Source organism: Psammomys obesus, unplaced genomic scaffold, assembly GCF_907164565.1.
Source record: "Psammomys obesus unplaced genomic scaffold, mPsaObe1.curated_primary_1811, whole genome shotgun sequence".
In the NCBI taxonomy this organism is placed as follows: Eukaryota; Metazoa; Chordata; class Mammalia; order Rodentia; family Muridae; genus Psammomys; species Psammomys obesus.
The window spans coordinates 18609661-18635102 of record NW_026596095.1 but is presented as its reverse complement, the minus strand read 5'-3'; the positions used below and the strand labels follow the sequence as shown (position 1 = coordinate 18635102).

Below are 25442 nucleotides of genomic sequence, written 5' to 3'. Positions count from 1 at the left end.
CACTGAAAAGCTTTGTCTCAAAAGATGTTGGGGGGAGTGACGGAGGAAGACCCCAGAGGCTGAGGCTGACACAGTGTGTGCCTGTGGAGGCCAGAACACCTGCACAGACACACACAAAACCAAACAAAACCACACTTCAGCTCCATGCTGGCCAACAGCTATTGAAATACCAAGACAGGACTTCATAAAGTTAGCCTGGCTGGGCTTGAACTCATGATTGTCTTCTTGACTCAAGTTTCCCAGGTAGCCTGCACCACCAGGTCCAAGGTACAAATACATTTTATTGAATTTGGAAGCCCAAAACTTTGTAACAGTACATTAAAAAAAATTCAGATTATCTATTTGTGTGTCATTTATTTTGACCACCGAGCAAATCTGTGATCATTTTGATTGTGGCGAAGTTACAAGTCCTCCCTCCACCCAAGCCAGGTGTGGTGGCATGTGTCTTTTGTCCCAGCCTTTGAGAGGCAGAAGCAGGTCTGTTAGTTCAAATCAGTCTGGTCTGTGTACTAACTTCCAGGACAGTTGGGGTTACATAGTAAGATGCATCTCAAGAATAAAATAAAGAATAAAGTTCTCCTTGTTCAAGAAAGTGCTTGCCAAATAAATCAGTAGGGTAATGAAGACTTGAGACAGGGTCAGGATTTGGATGACCATCTTAAAAGAAACTCTAGTTACTGACAATATAGTGTGTCTGTGTGTATTTGTTTATATAGAAAGGAAGAACAGACAGAGGATGAGAGGGAAAGAGAAACAGACTGACTGCGTGGACCAGGATGGCTTAGATCTCTTGCACCAGTCCAACCTTAGTGGTATGTGCCACCATGCCCCGTCCCTAGGACACTGTCTCCCTGACAACCTGGTAAGTGAAATGTAACCTTCATAAAGTAATTCATTCGTTAATTAACTGGATTTAACCATTCCACTTCAAACCGTGTTACGTATGGTAAGTACATACAATTCTATCCACAAATAAAAACAACAACAATTAAAATAGAAAGAAATTTCCCCGTTACTGCCAAAGAAAGGAAACGTAACGCGATTACACAGATGTAGAAGGTGGTTCTGATTTTAAATATCTACTAATTAAAGCAGCCTCAGGAAGATGCCTGAGTAGAAACTGTACAGTAATGAGCGACTCAAATATAAGAGGAACCGGGTGTAATGAACTCACTAGTTCAGGCATGCCTTCACTGTAATTAGTTTGAATTAGTGACATTTTCCTGTACTGTGCCAGGCTAAGATTAATGTGAAATGAGTTTCTCAAGAAGCAAATATTCATATTAAAAAGAAATCAAGGAAGTGGCTTGATGTGTGTCCCTATGTGAACTGTCCAAATGGATGGCCGTGTCCCCATGGCTAAGGGACTCCACACCACACCTTTGTATGGGGGCTGTACCTGTGGTGGACACTCACTTTGACTTTATGCTTTTTACTGCTTATGCTCCAGAAGGATGTGGTTCAGTGTGAGTGTTACCCTCGGGAAAATCAAGAGCAATCATCCCGGCGATCCTTAATGCTCTTTACGCCTGTCAATCACCACCCAAAAGAAACACATGTGGCAAAACAACAACGACAAAAACACAGTGAAGGAAGGTAGAAAGTCAAAGTCACACTTTTTTTTTTGGACTGCATGAGGATTTCTATAGCGCTTACTGTAACAACCTTAAAAAAGTATCTTTGTAGATTGTTGGGCAATTATGCCTCTGCTTGGTAATTACCAGGTCCTCTCTCAGGGCAACCCTTGCATGGCTCATATAGCCCTTGGCCTTTATGAAATAGAGCACCATTATCAAAGCCACCCAAATTTTCTCTACATATATTAACACAAACATCTATGCATATAAATGTGCAAAAGGCTTAAAAAGACTTTAATGATGCTATTTACGAAATATGTAACAAGAGACTCTCAAGTGCAAGGAATTCAGAACGCTGCAGAGGGTGGGCAACATGGGGACGAAATCATAAACCATCCTTTAAAAGTAGAATAACAGGAAGCTCTCACTTCCCAAATTTGAAAATGAACGCACTTCAACTCTTGTTTACAATAACTGCTCTGCCCCCTGAATAGAAAGCCCCTCAAAAGCAGCGTAATTGCCAAGTAATCAACAGAGGTACTTTCTTAGGGTTCTTATCGTCAGCACTGCAGAGATCTTCTGGAAGGATCTCTGTATTTTGCATTCCTTCTTTTTTTTCCAGAGCAGAACCCTAAGGAACTCAAGTTGGCAGGCAGCGTCTCTTAATGTCTGACCTGTCCCTCCAGCCATACAGCTCGGAATCTGGTGCCATGAATTTTTGCTAAATTATGCTATCCTTGCTCTCCTCTTAATTTTACGGTTTTCAACACAGATTTGCTTTCCTGTGGGGAGGAGATAAGAAGGCTGGGGATTTTAGTTTAAGCCCTGGCCTTGTCTTATATTTTGCAAGATGGAGAGCGCAAGCGGCACTAGCAGGTGTGTCAACGCCAGCGCGGATTACGTCCATTTTTGTGGCCAAAAATAAAAGTCACATGAAGTCACATGAAGCTCACATGTGTGAGCAGAATCCTAAGGGGTTCGCCTCCTGCAGACCATCTCCACGACATGTATAAATGAAGCAACGTGGACTCAGGCTACACAGGGACTGTCTGCCTCCGTGGCCTTGTGACCTGCTGTCCTCAGTCCTAAATTTGTGACACACCATGCACAAACACAGCCAGAACCTGGGCTCTGCCACTTTTGTTAAATTCTAAGACAGAAAACAAACATTGCCATTCTGAATTCTGCCCTTCTCATCACCGAATAGCATGGTATATTTTCTGGTGAAGAGCAGGCGAGGAGAAAAATACCAAACTCACTGCCCAGACTTCCACTGGGGCATTATATGCCATGACACATGGACGTGGGTGCAGGTGTGTCCATTTATTAAGTGCCTGGAAATTTCCCAAGCACCATTCTAGCACTGATAACACAGATGCAGTCTCTATTAGCTCCTAGGGGCCTGGAGGTGGGGACAGCCAGCATTGTGGGAAATGTGTATTGCTGTGCTGGAGAGAGACAACAGGCTTAAAAAGGTGGGAAGCCAAAAGAGAGGCCGCCAGTGGGTGGGCAGTGAAGCCAGGGCCTCTGGCAACACTGTGAGTGCACAGCTTATCCATCAGTGAGTTCCAGCAAGCACAGCAGCAATAGGGCCGGGGCTGCCCCATACACTGGTTCCAAGCTACAGGGAAATCAAGGGCTCCTTTGTCACTCGGGGGTTGAGCACTGTGCGCCCAGCACTTTACTTCAGGTAACCCAGCTTTCTCTGCTATGACAGAAGGAGAAGAGAGGGTGACATTTGTTCCTCTTCATCCACAGGCACAGGCAGGTAAATCTTACTTTTCAGTAAAGAATCAGAAGATATTCCCTCTATGTGTTCCTCATTTCTTTATCCCCGATGGCTGGGATACATAATCACTCCATCTTTCTGAGACACACCGGAAGTTCTACATCACCCCAATTTATCATCAAACCTACCAAAGAGGTTTAGTAACCTCTTTAAGTCCACAGAGCAGCAAGTAGCAGAGTGCGACCAAAAACTGACTCTAAGAGCATGTGGTGGCGAGCAGAGGAAAAGTAATCAAGACAGGACAGCAGGTACTGAAAAAGGGCAGAGCCGGGCGGTGGTGGTGCATGCCTTTAATTCCCATACTTGGGGATCAGAGGCAGGCAGATCTCTGAGTTCGAGGCCAGCCTGGTTTACAGAGCGAGTTGCAGGACAGCCAGGGATACACAGAGAAAACCCTGTCTCGATAAACAAAAACAAACAAACAAACACAGGGCAGAAAATGTAGAGGACAGGGGCTCAAGAGAACTATCCTGCTTGTGCTCAGCATTCAGGACACAAATGTTTAGGAAAATGATCCAAGCTCAACTGGCTCACCACTGGACCATTCCATCATGTTGAGCCTAACTGTCATGGCAACTAACGCCAATAAAGTGCTTAATGCTCACTGGCGCTTTGCCACAGGCCCCTCTGAGGCAGGTACCATTATTAGGCTCCTATAGGTGAAACATCTGCATGGGGGGTGCACAGTAACCTTCCCAAAGGCGCGCAGCTGGTGTGGCAGAGCACACACAGTCTAGCTCTGGAAGCCAAGTTCGTTTCCAGCATATTGTGTGGCCGTGGGACTCTGACCGTCCTGGTCATAACTGACGGCAGCATGTGACATCTATGTGATGGCTCTGCGGTATCTGTCTGAGGCACAGGAATTACCTCAGACAAAGAGGCATCTCAGCAGAGGTGGTCAGAGCAGCAGACGCTGCTGACACTCAACAGCCACATTTCTCCCCACATCTGGAAAACATCCCAAGGCTGGTTGGCTGGCTGGCTGCCGCCCAGGCTGGACCCTGCAGGTAGGAGCCGCTTTGGCATCACAGCCAATAAAACCCACACCTCCTGTGGATATGAAGTGGGTGCCACTTAGGGAGCTGAGAGCCGTCGCCAAAGCCAGGTTCCCAGAAATGACCCATTCACCACTGGCTGGCACTGGGGTGTCCTGAAAGTCGTCATTGAACGTAGTCTGGGAAGGACTGGCCGTAGTTCACCTCCCTCTCAGCTGAGGCCCTGGGCCTGCCGGGAAGTGGGAGAACTGGTGAGGCTGGCTGGCCTGGTAGTCCGTCTCCAGATTTCAGGCAAACCCACAGCTGGGGATCTTACCTGGGCACAAAACTGGTGCATGCCATTACAACAGCTTGCACATTTTATCAGTGTTGTTCTCAATTATAACTTGAATACAGGGATAACTTGAATAAACACTCTACCAGCTTTAACAAGGTGAGAAATGGCACCAGGCCTCAACCCTCACAGTGGGATTTTTACTTCGGATTAGACCCCAGTGAAGTCTGGTGCCCCCTCGATGTGGCTGTGTGACTTCAGCATCTTTCCCTATGCTTCTGAGAACCAGAGCCCCAGCCGTGGGATGAAATACCCTGTGTGTGCCCCATCAGCTCCATAGTGCTCTTTCTGCAAAACTTCTCTAAGGCTCAGGGCCAGTGTGGCCTTCCGTATCTGAGAGCAACCCTGCTGTGAGGCAGCGGCCTCTTCCAGGGAAGGAGGGAGGCCCAGGTGCTCGTCATTCCATTCTCTCTCTCCAGCTCTGAAATTTTCAAAGGGGTAGGTCTACAGACCATCACCTGCTATGGAGGTTTTTTCCCTGACAGGAAGCAGTGGCTATGGACGGGACAGACACCCTTCGAGAGTGCCTGTCACTACAGGAATGCTTTCAGATGTGCTCTGGCACGTCTTCACCCAAGTGGCTATCATTACCACGAGTTTACAGATGAAGGGGCTGAGTCCTTTTGAACACAGAGCTAAGTAGTAATTAGTGGACTGATGAGCTGGACTAATGTTGGTTTGATACCAAAATCCTTGCTCTCTCTACCCCAGACTGCTGGGCTCTCAGTTCCTTTCTCCACACCTCTGTTCCAAGCTACCGGCCGGGTAAGCGTAGCCTGTCATGCATCTATTTTAATGAAAACATCCCAATAGAAACAAATGACACCTTGAAGAAGGCTGGTGCTACCAGCACATCTCCAGCAGAGTTAGTGGACAAGCTGTTTTAAGACAAAGGAAAGCAGCATGGAGCACCAGGATTGTTCAGCCTGTCGGGGGGTGAGGGCACGTGGTCGGTTACTTGATCACAAGCTAGTCTTGCATTAACTGCTAAGACTCCTGTTTCACAGATAATATCCAAGTTCTGAGAATATAATTTATGTACACAGAAAGCTAAATTGTAAAACAGAATTTGAACCCAAATTGGGTTGACTCCAAAGTCCACAGTTCGTATACCAAGCAATCAGAACCAGGCGGTCCTGGCACCCTCTGGCTGTCACTTGTCAGCCAGCAATTACAATATGGTTTGATATGAAGACATGAAGGCACTAGGGCAGAGTTCAAATCCTGGAGTGCAAGTGTGAACCAGTTCTTGTACTTGGTAACCCACTTAGCTCTCCAGAATATGTTCCCTCATTTGCAAAACTGGTGGATCCTAGCTCACAGGATCACAGTGAGGATTAATGAGCCACACAACTGAAGCCCTGAACTCAGGTCCGGCCATGTCTGCTTAGTAAGTGCTCTGTGGAGTGGATAAAGGACCGAAGACCTGTAAATCAACCTGTATGCTGCACACTTCAAACCACACATCTCTGAGACAGCCTACCATGGGTTTTAGAAGTCAGACTTTTTTTTTTTTTAAACTCTCACTGCCTTCTCTAAAATACTTTTAACTTGTACAAAGTTTCAAGAATTTTCCTCTGGTCACTGCCTGTTGAAGTACCTCCCCTATTCTTCGGGACCAAGGGCGCCCTGTGCATGCACCCTTAAACAAACCCACCCATTCTCATCCGGATCTCGCTGCTTCATGCAGGTACACACAGCTGGTCACACGCAGACACTCACACACAGCTGCTTGCCGCACTTGCCTTATTTCTCTCAGCAAGGCAGCTAACACAGCGGATCCCCTCGCTCACTTTACAGGTAGTTCCAAATGGTTCCTCAGGTAACCTTTTACACTCTTGAAAACCACATGATGCTGACCTTTGCTTGTGCAGAGTTATCCAGGAACAGTCAGCATATTCAAAATCATAAACAAAATCTAAAAATAGTCAACTCTTCTGAAGAATGGCAAACCTGTCAGGTGAAACACTTAGCATGAAAACTTAAAAAAGAAATGACAAGAGTGTCGTTGTCTTGGACGTGTTTTCAGATTCCAATCTTCTCTGTGATAGGTCATAATTTAGTCCAACTTGACAGGCACACTGTTGCAAGAGAAACTATTCTAGGAGCTTTTTTAGACAATTGTGGATCTCCTTCTCCCATTCCAGATCAAAAGCTGACCGGGGGCAGACTTGCCTGGGGGTTAGTCACAATGTACTTCACAACCCATGGCAATGGAGCTTCTACTTCTTAAACTCTGAACTCACCCTCAGACTTTGTGGTATGGTGCAAAGGTCATTTGGGAAAGAAAAACAGTTCACTGGGTTGAAATGTTTCCTAACGTAGTGTGAAAACCCCACTCATTAATAATCGATCCCACTGCAAAGGCTTTAAGGATGGAGGAGACATGGCAGGCTCACGGTAGTGAGCATTTTTCAAAATTCTAATTTTTGTTTGAAACCTTCATTTAAAAAAAATCGTTGGCAATAAATGATGCCAATTGTTTTCACTGAAGTGACAGATGAATTTTGCTCATTTGTGAGAAAAATATATGTCAGACACCAAAACTGAAAGCTACCTTTCAATTATACACTTGGAGGCCAAAGGTTAATAAGGTTGATCATTTGAACTGACTTATTAAGGGTTACCAGTGACACTTGACATTCCTGGAAACAGAGTGCAGAACGCGTCGACCAAACACGTAAGTGCCAGCTGTTGGGTCCACCCTTGTTTTTGCAACACCAGTGCGAATACCCACACAACAATAAAGACACAGGGGGGCTTCTGTTGCCCTAAGAACTTTTTTGACTCACGGATCCTTGACTTAGAGTTTAGGGCACCCTGTGGGAACCGGAGTCTTGTGGTGAAGTCACTGCATGTGACTAGCTGCTGTGTGCAAATGATGTGAGCCAGCTGAGTGGAAGGTATCATTCAGGTGTCTTAAGGAAGCATTATTTCATGGCTTACATGCTTGGGATGATTTTGGATGGGGAAAGGGCCCTATGTATTGACTATCTTTTACTGTTGCTATGTGTCTGTGTAGCTGTTTTCTCTCACTAGAAGGAGGCTGTAACTAAGTGATTTATTCCTAACATCTAACTCAGGTCCTGGCAAACCCAAGACCCTCAATGTCTGTGTCATGTGACTGTTAGAGTAGGCTTTCAACACTGCCAAGTCAACTCCTTTCAAGGGAGAATTAATTCATACCTTTATATTTACAGACAGGAACTTTTGTCTCTCTTCTTTTTCTATTGTTGCATGAAAAATTACAGCACCATTTCTATGTGCAGTTTCCAGTCCTGTTCCAGGGAACAGGACTTTGGCCCAGTTTGATCAGGTTCTCTGTTTAGTGTATCACAAAGCCAGTTCTTGGTACTGGCCACACTGAGTTCTGTTGTTAGAGGGATGCAGTTTTCTGCCATTGTTCGAATTTCTTTACTGGATGTTTGCAGAGGAAACACCCACATCTCTTGACAAATGATCTTCTCTATCATGAAGTCAGTATGTCAAAATCAATTCAGGTTTTTCAGTCTCTAACTTCCTTTTCCACGACCAGGAGAGAAACCACCATGCTTTTCTAAAGGGCTCATGTGACTCCCCTGAGCCACCCTAGTGTCTTGTTTTCTGGAGGATGAAGGAAGGAAAGGATAGCCACAGTAAGGCCAATAAAAAGCGGGCTGCTGAGATGGCTCAGTGGGGAGATGGCTTCAGTTGCTGAAGCACAGGGACCACACTCAGATCCCCAGCCTGCATGTAAGTGCTGGTGGGCAAGAGGATCCGGCAAGCAGGAGAGGTACAGGACCCTGGGAACAAGCTAGCTAGCTAGCCAAATCAGGAAGCTCAGCCTTAATACATAAGGTGGAGAGCAATCAAGGAAGACACACGCATGCATATAAGCGCGCACACACACCTACACACATGTACAGCCACACACAGGGGACATATCAGTTTCTCATCCCCTCCCTTATCATCCTTTGCAGATAAAAATGAAGTGCCGTTCCACCCCATCTGATGCTACAATTGCTCTGATTATTCTCTGAAGTTCTGAGGTCACCCAGTTTTTGTGTTTGTCTTCGGTCACCCAGAGGCTGTAGCTTCAAGCATGAGCTAGTCACCCTCACCAAAGCCACGTTTCAGAAAGGAGGAACAAGAGGAAGGATGTTCATGCCCTCCCTTCTTCCCACATCTGAGAAATCACGTAGAACTGTGAACAGGGGGCCTTGAACACTCACTGCAAGGTCAGGGCTGAAGAGACATGAAAGGAAGACGGCATATGGGAGTGCGCACGCGCGCGCGCGTGCGCGCGCGCGCGCGCGCACGCACACACACACACACACACACACACACAGCCCACACTCACTCACACACTCATTAAGGAGAGTTGAGTGAAAACAACAAAACAACCTTATTTTAAAGAAAATTAAGAAACACTTTAACGGCGCTTGGCCTTGCTTTCAGCATTACCAGTCAACAATAGTTGGGGCGACTGCTCGCCTTTTAGGAAAGGTTATGTCAGAGGTTATTAAGCTTTAACTTAAATGAATTAACCCTAAAGGCAGATCAACCCCTTTGGGTCAAGATATCCTACATATCAGATATTTACATTACAATTCATAACGGTAGCAAAATTACATGTACGAAGTAGCAATGAAATAATTTTATGCTTGAGAGTTGGCACAACATGAGAAACTGTGTTAAGGGTCACAGCATTAGAAAGTTTGAGGACCACTGTTCTAGGGTGAGTGAAAAGCCATAGAATTGTGCTGCACCTTTAAGAGAGGAGGTGTAGGTGAGGAGTTAAAATCCTCCTGAATGAGAGAGGCAAGAGGAGGTTTAAGTTTTCCATACTTTTCTTTAGTATCATGTTCAGTGGGCACAACCTCACACTCTCTAGGCTGCTATTGGCTTCCTCCTTAAAATTGTTCCTTATTGCAGTATGCTCCATTCTTACTATATAACAATATCTATATAACTGCCTAAGGAGCTACCCCCACCCCACCCATTCACCCTCCCAACAAGCTACCTAGGGATGGCTTTCCGGGAACAGGCATGGCTGTGGCTTTCCTGGTTCTTCTCCTTTTGGGCCCACCGGTTGATGTAATCATGTTACTCTTGCTTAGACCTTCTATTTTCAGCCCTGTAAAATTTCTGCCCTAGGTTATATAAATACTTCAAACCAAACTCCTCACGAGGCAGTCAAATCCCATTACAGGTAATGCAAAGCCAAAGCCTACTCTCTAACCAATAAAGTAAGGGAAGGGTGTTGGGGTCCCTCCCAGACATGGAGTCTGCTGTCATCATCATGAAAGTTAAAGAAGGATGACCCTTCCAGCTACTCAAAGGATTTCTGTGAGCTGTGGTCTCTGGGGGGAATTTGTGGCAGGAGGGTAGCGAGGTGCAGAGAGGGGCATCAAGATTAACAACAAGAGAGAAGTCAATTGACAAAGAAAGACTGGAAAACCCTGCTCAACTGGGCTACAGACAAGAGAGCATATGTGAGAAGAGCCCATGGCACATAAACTCTGGAGAAGACAGGCTATGCAGATAACCTCTGAAGGGTCAGAGCTCATATGGTAAGGTGCTCTTCTGAGCATCTATTTTCCCAGCTCACTAGCCCACTTTCACTCCTGGGGGTGCCTTTAGTTACTGATTTTTCTTCATAAATAGTTTCTATTTCTATTAGATCCACCCTGTGACACACACCCGCAACAAATACGAACAAAGTGGAAGGCCATTTACCACAATTACTTAGCACCTCTATAAACCTGGAGCATAGCTGTGAGCAGGTAAGGAAACCAAGGCCCAGGATATAAGCTTTGCTGAGGTTCACATCTGCTCTATGCCACGAAGAAAGACATGATAATTAGGGCAAAATATTCACACTGGAGGCCCAAAATGGACCCACTGTTTTAAGTAACTGGACTCTGTAAAACAAAGAGACTGGGATGTCTACTTCTAGGCTAGAAACTCGGACCAGGATAGACATGAGAATGACATTTAATGGTGTGGCGCTCTGATATCCCATCACAGGACTGATTCCACAGCCCTTGACACACCCGAGATCCAGTGAGTGCAGCACTCTTTTTCATGTCAAAGACTATCCTTTGAAAAGAAGAGAACCAGAGTCAGTCAAGATAAACAGCCGCTGACAAACCAAAACAGACCTCAGACTTATTGTGGTAGAGGCAAAGTATTATATGTAAGGTGCCATAGTGGCTAATTCTGGGGCCAGCTAAAGGGATGGAGCATCATGAGTGAAAGGCTGGCCAGCATCTTTGGAGGCAAGATCAACGGGATTTCCAGTTGAGAAAGGACTGGGGACTTAGGGTACCTGTATGGAAAGACCTGTCTATAGTGGAAGTTCTGGCACAGCAAGATATCTAAGGGTTAGCCTTTCTGGCTCACAGGCACTGAAAACTCTCATTTAATCACAGATTCGTGGATTGGAGTTATGGGGCAGGAGGGTATATCTTACTTATCGGTAGACAAGGAACAGAGTGGCCTACAGTCCCTTGATTAAACAACATTGTCATATCCCGAGAGAGAAGTGCTTAGCTCTTCACTGCAGAGTAAGCCATTAGTACTGACATGATCAAATTTAGTCAGTTTGGTGACAACAGTATTTGTAGGAGCCCTGGTTAGTTTTTCTCATAGTGACACAAACTAGAGTGATCTAGAATAAGACACAAAATTGAGTGGTCAGACTGGCCTGTGAGGCATCTTCAAGTCTGTTTTGAGAAGGCCCAGCCCTCCGTGGGAGGTGCCACCAGCCAACAGTCCCAGGCCTTGTAAGAAAGCAAGCACGCTGAGCAAGCCTCCATTGTCTTTCTTTTGGTTTCTCGGCTTTCCACTGGGATGGGCTGTAACATGTAAGCCAAATAAGCCCTTTCCTCTCCAAGATGATTTTGGTTATGGGTTGTTTTTTTTGTTGTTGTTGTTGTTGTTGTTTTTTGTTTTTATCACAGCAACAGACAGTAAACTAATACAAGCAGATCAGGGGGAAATAGAAAGGTAAATCAGGGAGGGGTTTGGGGAGAAATCCAGATGCAGAGCTCTTTGTGCAGAGGCATCGAGCTGTATTTTTCTTTTGCAATGTAGTGATCACAGCTTATAATGATTCTGGGCAATTGGGAAGGATGACAGACCTAATCGGCACTGTTCCGGAATGGGTGTGTGTGTGTGTGGGGGGGGTGAGACTGCGGCAAATTCCATCAAGTTTTGCTCGGAAGCTCATCAGCCCTGTGTAGATCCAGCCAGGTTTAAAAGGCTCTCCCTCTACCGCCCTGGGGATGGCCAATTCAGAAAGAATCCACAGTCCCTGCTTCTTCCTTTCAGAGGGTAAAAGACCTCTGTATGGCATTCAGCAGAAGGAAGAATGTTCTGAGCCCGAGTGAGGACTGTAGCTCCCCTGGGGTGGGGCAGCCAGCTGGAGCTTATACAGGGTCAAGGTCAGAGAAATCCCACAGCTACCCAGATGGAGAGTTGTTTATATGCTTGGACTGAGGGTGCATGGCGAAAAATTCCACAGGGGCGAAGCCGGCAGACTTACACCTCATTCCGTCCCAGTGAGAAGGGCCCTTCCCACTTGAAGTAACTATAAAAAGAACTTGCTCTACTTTAATTGGTTTTTGTCTTAAAGTCAGGTGTGAGATGTTGACATGCACGATGCTTATGTAAGAATTTGTCATCGAGCCTTCCTGGCTGTGCTAAATGTCCTCTGTGTTTCAAGCCATGGCTCCTTATAACCAACCCGCTCCTCGCAAGAGGAGAGTCAAGTTCGAGTCTGGAGAGGTGTTTTTTTTTTTTTTTTTTGTTGTTTGTTTGTTTGTTTTTTGCTTTGTTTTGTTTTATGAAGTTGCTGAAGAGCCTTTGGTACTACTCAAAAATGGGAAAAAGCCAAACAGATTTCTTTCATTAGAAGGTCTAGCTCAAACGTGTATTTGTGAGCTCACACGGGGAAACATAGGACATTTCCTATGTGTAAATGACCTTGGAAGACCAGCACTGAGATACTCCTGTAGACCCCACAGTACAGTTAAATCACTGGCTAGGGCTTGTGACCCACGGCCAGTACAAGCTGAGAGGTGTTGTTTGTATAAAATACACACTAGTTTCAAACAGTTGCTTTTTTCCCTCTCTCCTCTAGAAAAAAAAAACCAGGGGCTGGAAAGATGGCTCAATGGTTAAGAGCACAAGCTGCTCTTCAAGAGGACCTGGGTTCAATTCCCAGCATCCACATGGCAACTCAGAGCTGTCTGTAACTCCAAGTTCAGGGAATCAATACCAAAGCACATGCAGGCAAAACACCAGTGAACACAATATAAAAATTAATAAATTTTAAAAGTTAGCCAGGCATGTTAGTACACACCCAACACTCAGGGAGGCAGAGGCAGGTGGGATCTCTGTGAGTCTGAGGCTGTCTAGTCTAGTCTACAAACTCAGGACAGCCAGGGCTACACAGAGAAACCTTGTCTCAAAAAAAAAAATTGGGGTGTGGTGGTGGTACTGAGGATCAAACTTGGGGACTCACCCGTGCCAGGAAGGTGTTCTCTCACTGAGCCATGCAGTGGCTTCTTTTTAAAAACATACTGCATTAACTAAAATCTCTCAAATCAGTGTTCATCTGTTTGTTGTTGCACTTTTGGTGTGGCTATGCAACAATGAAAAATTACAAAGACACTTACGAATTTGTGCCTCGAGCTTTCTTTCCACGGGGCTGTTCCCCTTACAATCGAAGGTATATGGGAAGAGAGAGTTCCCTTTGCCTCGTGATCTCCAATCTGACTTCTAAAAAATAATTATTCAGGGGGCCAGAGAGATGGCACAGTCGTTAAGGGCACCCGTGTGGCAGCTTCAGATTATCTCTGCCCTCTTCTGGCTCTGTGGGCCTTGTGTACACATGATGCACAGTCACACACAGACACACACAGCCAAAGCACTCATACATATAAAACAACTATTTTTCTAGGTTCCTCTTTTAAGGAAAAGGAAAAATACGAATAAAGAACTAGAAATCGGCAGGAGGGAGCATCACATTCCCGAGATCCAAACTTTGGAGGCTGAGGAGGAAGATCTGAGAGTCTCGGACACAAGCTGAACTACACAGCAAGACTCCTGTCTAAAAATGAACACACAAACGACAATAACAGAAAAAAATCTACCAAAAACCAAACAAACAAACAAAAAAATTAAGAATGAGGGAGGCTGGGAGGTGGAGAGAAGGAGAGGGAAGGAGAAAAGCCTGTTCTAAAAGCCAGTTAAAAAAAAAAAAAGTTAATTATGTAACAAGTTACATAAAGCTATGTAACATCCACTATGTACTATGCAAAGAGTATATACCCCATGGAACCAGTCTTGTGTGGTTCCAATGGTCCCATGAAGACATGGTATGTTCTGTGGAGGGACCCCAGCCGGGGTTGTGCTTCAGAAACTACTGAAGGCTCCTTCCCATTCATGTCACCCACTCTACCTGGAAGAAAAGGCACTTTGCCTTGAGTGAAAATGATGCTGTGATGACACTACTTTCAGGATGTGCTTATGAGTCAAGGAAAAAGCACCTTTGGTTTTGGGTTTAAAAAACAAAATCCTGAAATGAGTTAGAAATCGAGGCTGAAAATTTTAGAACGGATAGAGCAGATCCCAGCGCTGGGGTTCTGTGTCACTCTGCAGACTCTGAGTCATTTTAAATGTCCAAATAAGTCAAGCCAGAACACATTCCTTAAAATATGTGTGTGCAAAGACTTTTAATTCTATTTATTTATTTTCAGAAACATGACAATAGTTATTGTGTGCTAATAAAACAGGACACGCTTCTGTGACTATAGAATCAAAGTCATGCTCTATTTTATGTCACTTACCATCAATGGGAAATGTCCGTCCTGGACCCCACTGTGGGTTTCCATCCTTTTTAGGTGCACATTTGAAGGACTCAGAGCAACACTGAAGGCCTGGTCCATGGATCTTTCTCAAAGACAATCTACATAGCTCTGGATGTACAGTAGTATCCTGGAGACAATGTCAACTTTTTCTAGTGCAAGGAAATGGACTGCTAGGTTTTCAGAAATTTTAAGAGCCTGTTATTGTGTAGAATGGAACTGGAGAACATGCAAAATTGCCATTCCCAGGATCAGTTGGCAAACACTAAACATCCCTCACCTTGGCACTTAGGTAACACTCCTCTACTTTCTCTTTGTGACAAGCAACAGCAACAAAATCTTGACCGTTTTCTAAACTATGCACGAACAGAGAATCACAAAAATGATCATCTGCCAAGACCAAGAACAACCCAGTCTCTGCTGCAGGGGATGCAGGCTCTAGTCACTGGTTCCTCTGCCAGGCTGGTGGGCCGAAAAGCACTGAGTCTGAGTTACTGGGTAGATACAAGCTCCCATGCACTTCAGTGAGAAGTTTTATAGGTTTATAGACAATTTCTTCCCTCTTAAACAAACAAACAAAAACTTATCAGGGGACTAAACAGAGAGCAAACATAGCAAAAGGCACTTGATACAAGTGAAAGGGTCAGGAAGACAGGGCAGCAGGTAAAAAGTACTGTGCAAGCCTAAGACACTTGAGTTAGAGCTTCTGAACCACTGGAGAAGAGAATGGACTCCTGAAAGTTGACCTTTGCCCTTTCCAAGCATGCTATGCCACGTATATTCTCCTTCTCCTACATCCCCCCACAGGCGTACACACGCATCTCCATACCCCATACACTGCACACATATGAACGAGTGCACACATGTGGACATTTTGTCTGCATGTATATCTGTGTACCACGTGGGTGCCTGGTGCCCACAGAGGCCAGAAGGAGGGTTTTTATACCCGGAACCTTGAGTTACAGATAGCTGTGAGCTGCCATGTGGGTGCTGGGAACAGAACTTGGGTCCTCTGGAAAGAGAGTGCTGTAAACCACTGAGCAACTGCCAAGCTGGGTCACAGACCCAACAACATACATATTTTAAAGTTATCCACTAAAATAAGATTTAGAGCTTTGGGGCTGAGTCAGTTGGTAAAGAGCTTGCCAGTTTCAGGAGACACCTGACTGCAATCCACGGCACCCATGATAAAAGCTGGCCATGGCAGGGAACATGGAGACAGAAGGACTGGCCAGCCAGCCAAGCCACTTCAGTGAGGGATCTCATCTCAAAAAGCAAGAGAAGACCAACTAAGGAAGACACTTGACATCAGCCTCTGACTTCCACATGCACATCCACCGAGAATACCTCGTTGCTCATGTCAGTTGGTCCAACCGATTGCCAATATTTTAAGGGTGGCTGTGTGGATGACTAGCCTGTTGAGCTTAATCAGAAAGTAGGAGGAATATTTTAAACACATACTGAGATGACCATGAACATGCAGCTTGCAAGGAAGAAAGAAATGCACGTGGGGAGAAGCACAAAGCAAGGACTTGAGTGCAGCAATGTAACGTCTGTGCCACAGCTGGTGAAAGCCCAATTCCTGAGCTCAAGAAATGGTAACATGTAGGCTCCTGTTCTATCTCCCAGGCCCTGTCTAGCTCCAGTAGCTCCATGATCACCAGCTGAAAAAAAGCTCTTAGTTCTAATCCTCTACTTTGTCTCCTCACAGAGAAGTGAAGATCCTGACAGGAACAGAAAACGCTTTTGGTGAGAAATGACTTTCTGGACTGAGAATATTAAACACCGATTTTAAGACAGATCGGTGCCAGCAGGTGGGCCACGACTTGTGGCCGCCGAGCGCACTGATGATCTAAAGGAGCCTAATGGAATTTACAGAAGAGATGTAAGGCCTGGGAGGTGTGCTTCAATTGTCATTACATTATTTCTACTGTCATCAAAATGAGAAACCCAGTTTCTTCCAGTAGAAAAGCCGTGAGGTTGTGCTTATCCTAAAGGCTAAGGGATGGAGGGATGAGGCCTACAACTGAGATGCGTCCATCCTGCCAGACTTGCAACAAGAACCACACCTCAGACAGGTCTCCCCGAGCACCCTTGTACCCCGAATCTACTCAGATCCCTCCTGAACCTGACCTCGCACTGACAGGTCTGTGGCTCAGGGAAGCCACAGACACACATGCTCAGGCAGTATATCTGTAAACAATTGTATAACATAAGAAAGGCCTTTGGGAACGCAGCAGGACAACCATGTAGGTCTGTAGCAGAATGTTCATGAACGCTGTTGCCATGTCCACTGTACCTATGCTCAAAGCACTTAGCTGTGCTGCTCACATATACTAACAGACAAGTTTTGTTCCACTTAGTATCAAAAATATGTGCCCAGATGGGGGGAGGGGCTGGGGAGGAACGACACTCATCAGAGCTGGTCACAGCAGGTGTCTCCTGTGACACAGATGGCTGCGCTGAGATGCCATGCCGGACTAATAAACTCTGACTTGAATGCTCCGAAGAGCATCAGGACTTCTAGAAGTTTAACTGCGGAGGAAGAGTCCCTACCACATTCCAGGAAGCTAGCCTGAAGGTCTTATTTGAGCCCTTCATTTTAAAGGGCTAAGAGCGAGATCCTGTCTCTGAAAGCTTAAACCACAATTGACAAACCAGCTATCCAAGGAGAGGCTGAACAAAAGCGTCGGACAAAAGCTAGAAAGGAGCCACAACAAAACCTCCAGACGACACTTCAAGGAGATGTGCCTCCTGTTGGACAGCAGTTTCCTCAGAACATTCCGTCCCGGGAGACATTAAGATTCTGGAAATAAAACAACTTACCAGTCTCAGACCTCCCTGGGCTTACAAGATACACCAGCTCTCCCTTCCCAATTTTACATAAATAATAAAGACAGCTAAAGAGCTGAGACTCCCAAGGCCTTTGCTGCCTCCAAGTTGTGCACAGAGCCCCAGGGGGCAGGCATGCTGCTTTCACCCAGGATGGGGTGGGTTTTTAGGTGATGCATCTGCCTTTGGAGTGCCATGTTCCTGTGAGTAACCTCGAACTCACACTCCCGTAAGCAGCCCCAACAAATCCTGCTTTGGCAAGTTTTACTTTTTGGGGAATCATGGCTTTGGTCTGTTAATGGTTCCCTGTCTGGGGTGAAAAGATATCTGTTCAGGTGTCCTAAAAGAAAAGTCACCAACACTGTCCCATTTGGATTTCACCATCTCTCAGTAAAGAAGGTGCTAATAGTTCCATGTCTCAGAGAAGAAAGCCCCAAAGTCCAAAAATCACACAAAAAGCAAGGGCTAGACTAACCTTGTTTTCTTTTCACCAAACCATGTGCTGCCTGTCATCCAGGGACAGCAGCCCCTCTCAAGCACAAGGGTCTCCCTAAGACAGCTGCAGGGGCATGAAGCCTCAAAGGCACAAATAAATCACAGCCCCTTCCTTGGACATATACTGTCATCTATGTTTATGCCCCAGAAATGGTTATGCAAGGTCATCTGAATGTACTAACCATCAAGATCATCATTCACTAAGTCACTTGAAAGTCCCATGCTTGAGTCAAGCTCACCAATGAACATCAAGAAGGGCTGTTCTGTTTAGAAAATTCCTATCCAAAGAACAAAGCAATGGCATTAAGAAACCTTCTGCCTTCCCAAACTGTCCAGTTCATGCTAAGAATGACTGTTCTTCTGGCTTTCCATGAAAACGGTGCTCAAAGCTCCTGGTCAACTCTGTAACTGTTAGATTTTAAGACAATTCAACCTTTATGTCACCAGAATCTGAATGTGTTTAAATTTCTCCACATTTAAATCCAGTCTCAGTCTTTAAATGTGAATGTGCTGTAAGCTAATGCTAAAGATTCTCCTGTTAAATATGACTTGAACTTATTTCTTCTGCTGCTAATGGTTCATTTATTTGTACTTTCTTTAAAGAAATGTGCTTTTTCAATCCCCACCTCTTTATTTTTTTTTTAGTTGATGTTTAAAGCTTTAAAAATATTCAAGACAGAGAAACTGTTTTATAATTCCTCAGAAAAGTAAACATGAGTTATACTGCCCATCAATTTTATTCCTAAGCTCCAGGAAAGCTGAAAGCACGTATTCACCCGAACACTTGTATATGAATATTCATATGCAGTGCTACATACAACCGCCCAAATAAGCAAACAATCCCAAAGACCCACAGACTGACACAGAAGCAAGCTGTGATATATACATGCAAAGGAATATTACTCAGCCACAGAAGGGAACAAAGTACTGGCATACAGTTGATGAACCTGAGAGCATGTTAAGTGAAATAGAACAGATTTTTTTAAAAGGCACATACTGCATGACTTCCTTTATATAATGTACAGAATTAGCAAGCCCATGTAAAAAGGAAGTAGGGCTATCACAACCCAAGAGGAGGGAGAAATCAGGCTGGCTCATGAAAATGTTTTGAAATTAGACAGTATTGACAAATGCCCAACCATATGCATTGTAACGACACCCAGTGAAATGAATACTTTAAGTGGATCTTAAATTTAAATGGCTGAATCTAAATAACTAAAAGGATAAAAATGGATTTGGACTAAAAAGAAGGCTTTTTCTGCAGGAAGAAACCCAAGATTACGTACACAGATTGACTCTCTGAACCCTGTAAGTTTACATGCACTGATGACAAGGGGCTTTTAGTAGGCTGCACTTGGTTTATATATAACCAAAGCCACAGGCCACAGGTGGCATACTGTGTGTCAGGGGCATGGTAGTCCCCACAGTACCATATGGAGGACATGTCTAGAAGCCGTTCTTATTTCCCAGGCCTGTATCTTAGGGATGCTAGAAAATTTCCTTGCTCCTCAGATAGCCCAAGTGCCTGGTTGCTAAAACAGACAACCGGGAAGGGCAAGGGGGAGGTTGCCTCTTTAGACACCTGTCCAGCTAGTGCAGGACAGCAGGAACACACCTACTAGGACTCAGCACAGTCCTTGTTTTCTGCCAGGTGGATAGATGGACACATGCGATGGGAGCTGAAGGGAGCAGATTTACAGATTCTAAAACCCAGGTTACAGGAAAGTCATACTCACGGGCCTGGTGCATGGAGTCTTCATCAACCCTGAAACCATACGCGTTCAACGGAGGGCTTAGGACCATGATTCACCTTCCCCACATTTGGTAATGAGTACTTTTAAACCAAAAAGAGCACAGACTCCTCAATGACACAATACCTGTCCTCTAAGACAGCCACTGACTTAGGATCAGAAGTTTAAAAGTTGCTTTTTGGGAATTTTAAATAAAATCATCTTGACTGTTTCCACTTTCCCTAATAGTTTCAAAATTGACCTCAGTACTGTTTCAAATCACACTTTCAGAGCTCTTGGACAAGAACAGGATCTAAAGTCTTCATCTCATTTTTCTAGAGGTTCTGGCCAAGTTCTTCTGACAGAGCCATGGCTAAAATCTCATCCAGTCTGATCTGAAATCTCTCTCAAGGCCCTCCTTAGCTGCCTGTCTTGGAATGTATGCAAAGTGACCTAGAAGCTTGAGACAAATCATTCAAGTATTTGCTATGAAAGGGCCAACACTGTCCCTTCAAACTGAAGAGGTATAAGACAGTTTACTGATGGAGGATTCTGGACCTTGAGAGAGATGGAGTTTCTATTCTATGGCCTTCCCATCGACCAATGAGCAGAAGAGTGATGCCCACATGAATGGGGCAGCTGAGGTGGAATCCAGGGCTGCATCAGGCCCTCAGAGCTACCGCCTGACTCTGCTGTAAGTGCGCAGAGGTGGGCCCAGTCCAGTCAACACAGCTCGCTTCTGTCCAACTCAACGGACATTAAGTCAGACACCTTCTGTGTTAAAGGGCTGTGCCAGGGCAGTAGAGAAGGGATGAGATAAGCACAGTCTCAAAAGTGGAAAGCAAAAGCAGGAACAAGTGTCCGGGAGGGAAAGGGCAGTGGCTGTAGGCACGTACGCAAGCATGAACTCTGTTCGGGGCACAGAGAAGTCTGGGGAATGGCAACGATGCTCATGGACCTACAGGGCCTGGCAAAAGGGATGGGGAATGACGAGAGACACCAAGGGCAGTGTTGTAAGAAAACAAAACAAAACAACAAGTACATGGACTGAGCATTGGATTTTTCATCGATGTTTCCTGTGACCAAATGAACGATATGGCTTGCATGACTCAAGTAGCAGAAAAAGACAGCCAGACACCAAAGGAAACTTGCTGTTCTGGGGGCCACTCCAGAACCTCCATAATGCTGTCTAGCTCAGATGCATTTCAAAGAATCAGTTGCAGAAATGCAAATTAGGTTTCTAAACCCCAGTGGAGCTGGTAAGAGCAAGTGACAGCAGCAGGGCCTGGTGCTGCAGGCCTATAATTCCAGTGATTCTTCAGGTTGAGGCAGGAGGATCCCCAAGTTCAAGGTGGCTCTGCACGACTCGGCAAAACTCTACGTGGAAGTAAGATGGTACGTGGATGTATCTCAGTGGGTGGAGCCTTTACCAGGATACACAGCTCTATAGCTCAGTGAAAACAAGACTTTTTCCTTTTTTCTTTTTTTAAGTGGCATTACGTGGTCATCTTAATTCTTCACTGTGCTGATGAAGGAGTGTTCACATATATGCCCATTCCTTCCTGTTCTCTGTGAGCACTGAGAGAGGAGCCCCATTGCTGGGGAGCTGACAATAAGGCCAAACAGAGGCATGCTCTCCGAGTCTCACAGGTGGCTGTCACTAGAGCCTGGCTGGGAGGGACAGAAAGCCTTCCCCAGGGCACAGACTTGGTGGGACACTGGCTCCACCTCTGGCTGCTGTTCATTGTGGCTGCCATCACTTAGCTCCGCAGATACATGCCTGGGAACAGTGACCTCTACAGCAAATAAGATGGAGGGTGTACACATGGGAGGGTTTTAGGGCTTTCTAGCAGAGCACACAGATTTATCAGACTTGGCTGTAGGGAAAATGTATAAATGGGACAAAGAGAGGAAAAGGCCTAGAAATAAATGTACTGAAAAGGCCCAGAAATAAAGGCACTGAAGTGGTCAGCTACCGTCAACTTGTTAGATTATAGGCAAAGCTTGTCACCTAGAACTTGATGTGTTATTCTTGTAATTAAAAATTTATTAAAACAACAGAACCCCTGTTATCCTATATAAGCTGCCTTGGTAGGTAAGCACACTTTTTATTCAATTTTGGTTATACTGTTGTACACATTGAGATGGGGGAGGAGTATGTAAGTGGGTGTTTTGTTGTTACACTGAAAACACAAAAACAAAACAGCAACAGCCCTGGCAGACCTGGAACTCTCTCTGTAAACCAGGCTGGCCTCGAACTCACAGAGATCCACCTTCCTCTGCCTCCCAAGTACCAGGATTAAAGGACATTGGGCGCCACCACACCCAGCCAGTGAATGTGTGTTTTAAGAGACACTCTCACTACATAACCCATGCTGGCCTTGAAACTGCATTCCTTCTGACTCAGCCTGCTCTGATTCTAGGCAAGTACCTCCATTCCCAGCTACACACATCTTGGGTACAGTGAATGAAAAAGGTGGACTAGCATTGACTCCAACAATCCAGCTCCACTCATCTCTCACCTTGCTGCCTTCTGCTGCCATTATGTCCTTGGCTGGGACAGAAAGCAGCATATATGGGCACACAACGGTAGGAGCAACTGACACATTAAATTTCAAGTAGGATCCAGAAGCCATGAGCCCCGCCTCCCCCTGGGTCCCTGGAAAGTACAGTAAGCAATGCAGAGACAGACATCCAGAGCTGTAGCCTGACAGTGACAGGTGCCAGAAAGGGGAGGGGTGGGGTAGAAAGGGGGCACTCAGGTATCTTCACATCAAGAGAGAGAAGGTGGTTCCCACCTCTAGATATAACCGCCCACTCTCTCTGATGCTCAGGTTTTCCATGTCAGCCATCAGTAGCATTGCGAATGAAGGGCCCATTACTGAGCACAGCGTGGTGAAAGGCTGTCTGTCAGTTGTCGCCTTATCTGCAATCAGTTTGTCACACTGCCTTTCTTACTTTCAGATTCTTCTGGGTTTGACTCACTCATTGCAAACCCTTTCTTCATGCTACCTGACCTGGGTTAAAAGGAAGAACACTAAGAACAGTTTCTTCTGGACTCAGTTTCTCCTATCCAAATGAAAGCATGAGATAAAACTCCTGTCTCCCTTCCGTGTGTGTGTGTGTGTGTGTGTGTGTGTGTGTGTGTGTGTGTGTGTAAAGTGAATTATCTGAAAACAGCCACAGAGCTGGGGGCGCTTGCATCAGCGCAAGGGCAAGCACACTCAGGAAGCCCCGAGACGCAAGGCAGAGGCCCAGCCCAGCTGATCTGTCCCATGTGACTCACAGGATGACCAGCAAGACCAACACCAAGCCCAACCTCCTCAGGTCCCCTTGGAAGAACACTCAGTCATCTTGGGATGAACAGTTAAACACAAGGCCTTAAAATTAAACTGAAAAGAAGCAGACGAGTCCTGTGTTGCACTTCAGGTTTCTCTCTCCTTCCCCTCCTACCGACATTAACCTCCCTTAATTACATTAAAAAGAATCTGCAGTGAGATCTGACGCATAATTAGGGGTGACTGGTGTGTGTGTTTTGTTTTCTATCTGCAACCAAGAACGCAGGATGGGAACCAGGCCAACTGTGGGATTCGATAGGCCTCTGCTGGTCCCGGGTTTAGCATGTGGACTAGGATGTCTAAAATCTTGGACATTTCTATCTGGGTATTCCGTCTTGTTAACAAAGGCACTTGGCAGACAGAGGGGCAACCTGTTAAATCCGTGTATCTCCATCTAAGCAGCCTTCAGGTGCACCTGCACAGGACCTGTGTGGATGAACCAATTAAATAAAAAAGGAGAGAAGCGCTCTGAGACTATGCAGGAGGCCTTGGGAGACTCTCCCGTCTCCACTGTTAACAGACAAAAAGTGGTGATTTGCCAAGGGCCACAGCCTCTAGAAGGCTTCTGAGGCTCTGGAGACACAAGCCTGTCATGCCAAGACAGGAAGTGTGAACTCCACGGCCACTTAAGTGTGAGTGTTGCTGCTGCCACTTACCAGCAGGGTGGCCTCTGGCAGGTCACTCCACTCTCATTTTTTTCCCTTCTTTGGAAAGTGGGAGCAAGAACTGGGGCGCCCCAGGGGGACTGTGTGGTGAGCACGTGACTCTACAACGCAGCTGCAGATGGTGCAGTGTCAGCATTAAAGTGGAGGTGTGCGAGACGCCCGGAACCGGGGCCGGGAGGCATCAGGTGTCCCAACTATTCTGGACTGGTACACACTTTAGTCTAGAAAGCAGAGCTCAAACATTCGGCGTCTGAAGACATTCTCTGAGGTCACAGCCATGGCTTCCTGTTGTTCCATACAAGATTAAAAAAAAAAAAAACCAACAGGAAAGTTGTTTCTCTCTCTCTCTCTCTCTCTCTCTCTCTCTCTCTCTCTTTCTCTCTCTTTAACCCCCATGAAGCCCCAGGCTTGAATGAGGGGCAGGCACCACAGTCCTCACTCTCCACGATTAAACAGAAGCTACGGATGGACAACACAGACTCCTTTGAGATTCACCCGAGCTTTACCAATACAAATTACTTCCCACCCATCTTTCAAGCAATTATCACTTTTAAAGGCTGGAGGGGGAGGGGTGTGAAAGGGAAAGTAATGAGGATGCCCATAGACCAGGTTCTTCTTTCCAAGGCTTCTCCTCAGTGAGGGCTAGCACCCTCCACTGGGGGGATGGGGTGGAGGAGAAGAGGAAGACTGTAGCCCTGCTGGCTAAACAGTTACCCAGGTAGAAAATTAACTGCCAAACAATACTTAAGTGCAAAGTTGTGTGTGTTATGTGTTGTTGTTGTTCCTAGTACAGAGACCCCCGGAAGCAGCTCAGCATGGACGTCCCCGTCCCCTCTCCCCCATAGCACACTTTCACTTTCTAAAAGTATTGTGCCTCATGGTTTTATTCTCAATTCTCTGAAGGTGGAATCTCCTTGTAATTCACCGTCTCCACAACGTAATAGCTTTAGTTGTTTACAGTTGCCTAAAGATTGCTAGAAAGGATAACTGTCTGTGAGATGGAAATTGTGCTGCAGAAAGAGCAACACAAACACTGTTTTCTTCACCCTCCTACAACACTTCTCAGCCTTCGGAGACCATCTTCCCAGCTCCTCTGTGCCCTTCCCCAGCAAGGCTCGTGCATGGCTTATGTGGCTGGCTCCCTTTGGAACCTTTGTCTACTGCTTAACTCTGTGTCCTCAACTGTAAGTGGAGAGGATGATGTCTGTTATTACAGAAGTTCTAAATATGTAAACTATGAGCCAGGCTTTGAGCCTCACACCTCTAGTCCCAGCACCTGGGAGCAGAGACAGGTGGAATTCTGTGAGTTCAAGGCTAGCCTGGTCATCACAGTGAGTTTCAGAGTTTAGAGACTCTGTTTCTAAATAAATAGGCAAGCATGTAAACAAATCAATAAATGCAAAAATAAATACTCGTAACATTCACAATGCTCAGTAATGACATGGCTATCTGCACTGGTTATGTTTTTATTGTCAACGTGACACAAACTGCAGTCCCCTCGGAAGAAGGAATCTCAAGTAAGGAGGAGCAAGCACGCTGTGGGCATGTCTGTGTGTGGGGGTGTTTTTGTTTTGTTTTTTGATTACCAATTGACGTGGGAGGGACCAGCCCACTGTGGGCGGGGCCATCCCCTGAGCAGCTAATGGTACTGGGTTGTGTAAGAAAACAGGTTGAGCAAAGCATAGAGAGCATAGAGAGCACATGTTAGGGAGGAAAGCCACACAGGTCCCAGGGTGACAAGCCCACACACAAAGAATATGGATTGGCGTGAAGGTGAGGGAAGTGAGGAGCAAAGCCGGGGCACCCACCCTGCCACAACCCCACAGCCTACAG

The 25442-nt window shown here is 45.7% G+C and overlaps 1 protein-coding gene across 3 annotated transcripts in view; it reads right to left on the bottom strand.

Annotated features, from left to right (window-relative positions):
* Lef1 (lymphoid enhancer binding factor 1) overlaps window positions 1-25442 on the bottom strand; it is a 108080-nt gene that overhangs the window by 36657 nt on the left and 45981 nt on the right. The window lies entirely within an intron of this gene.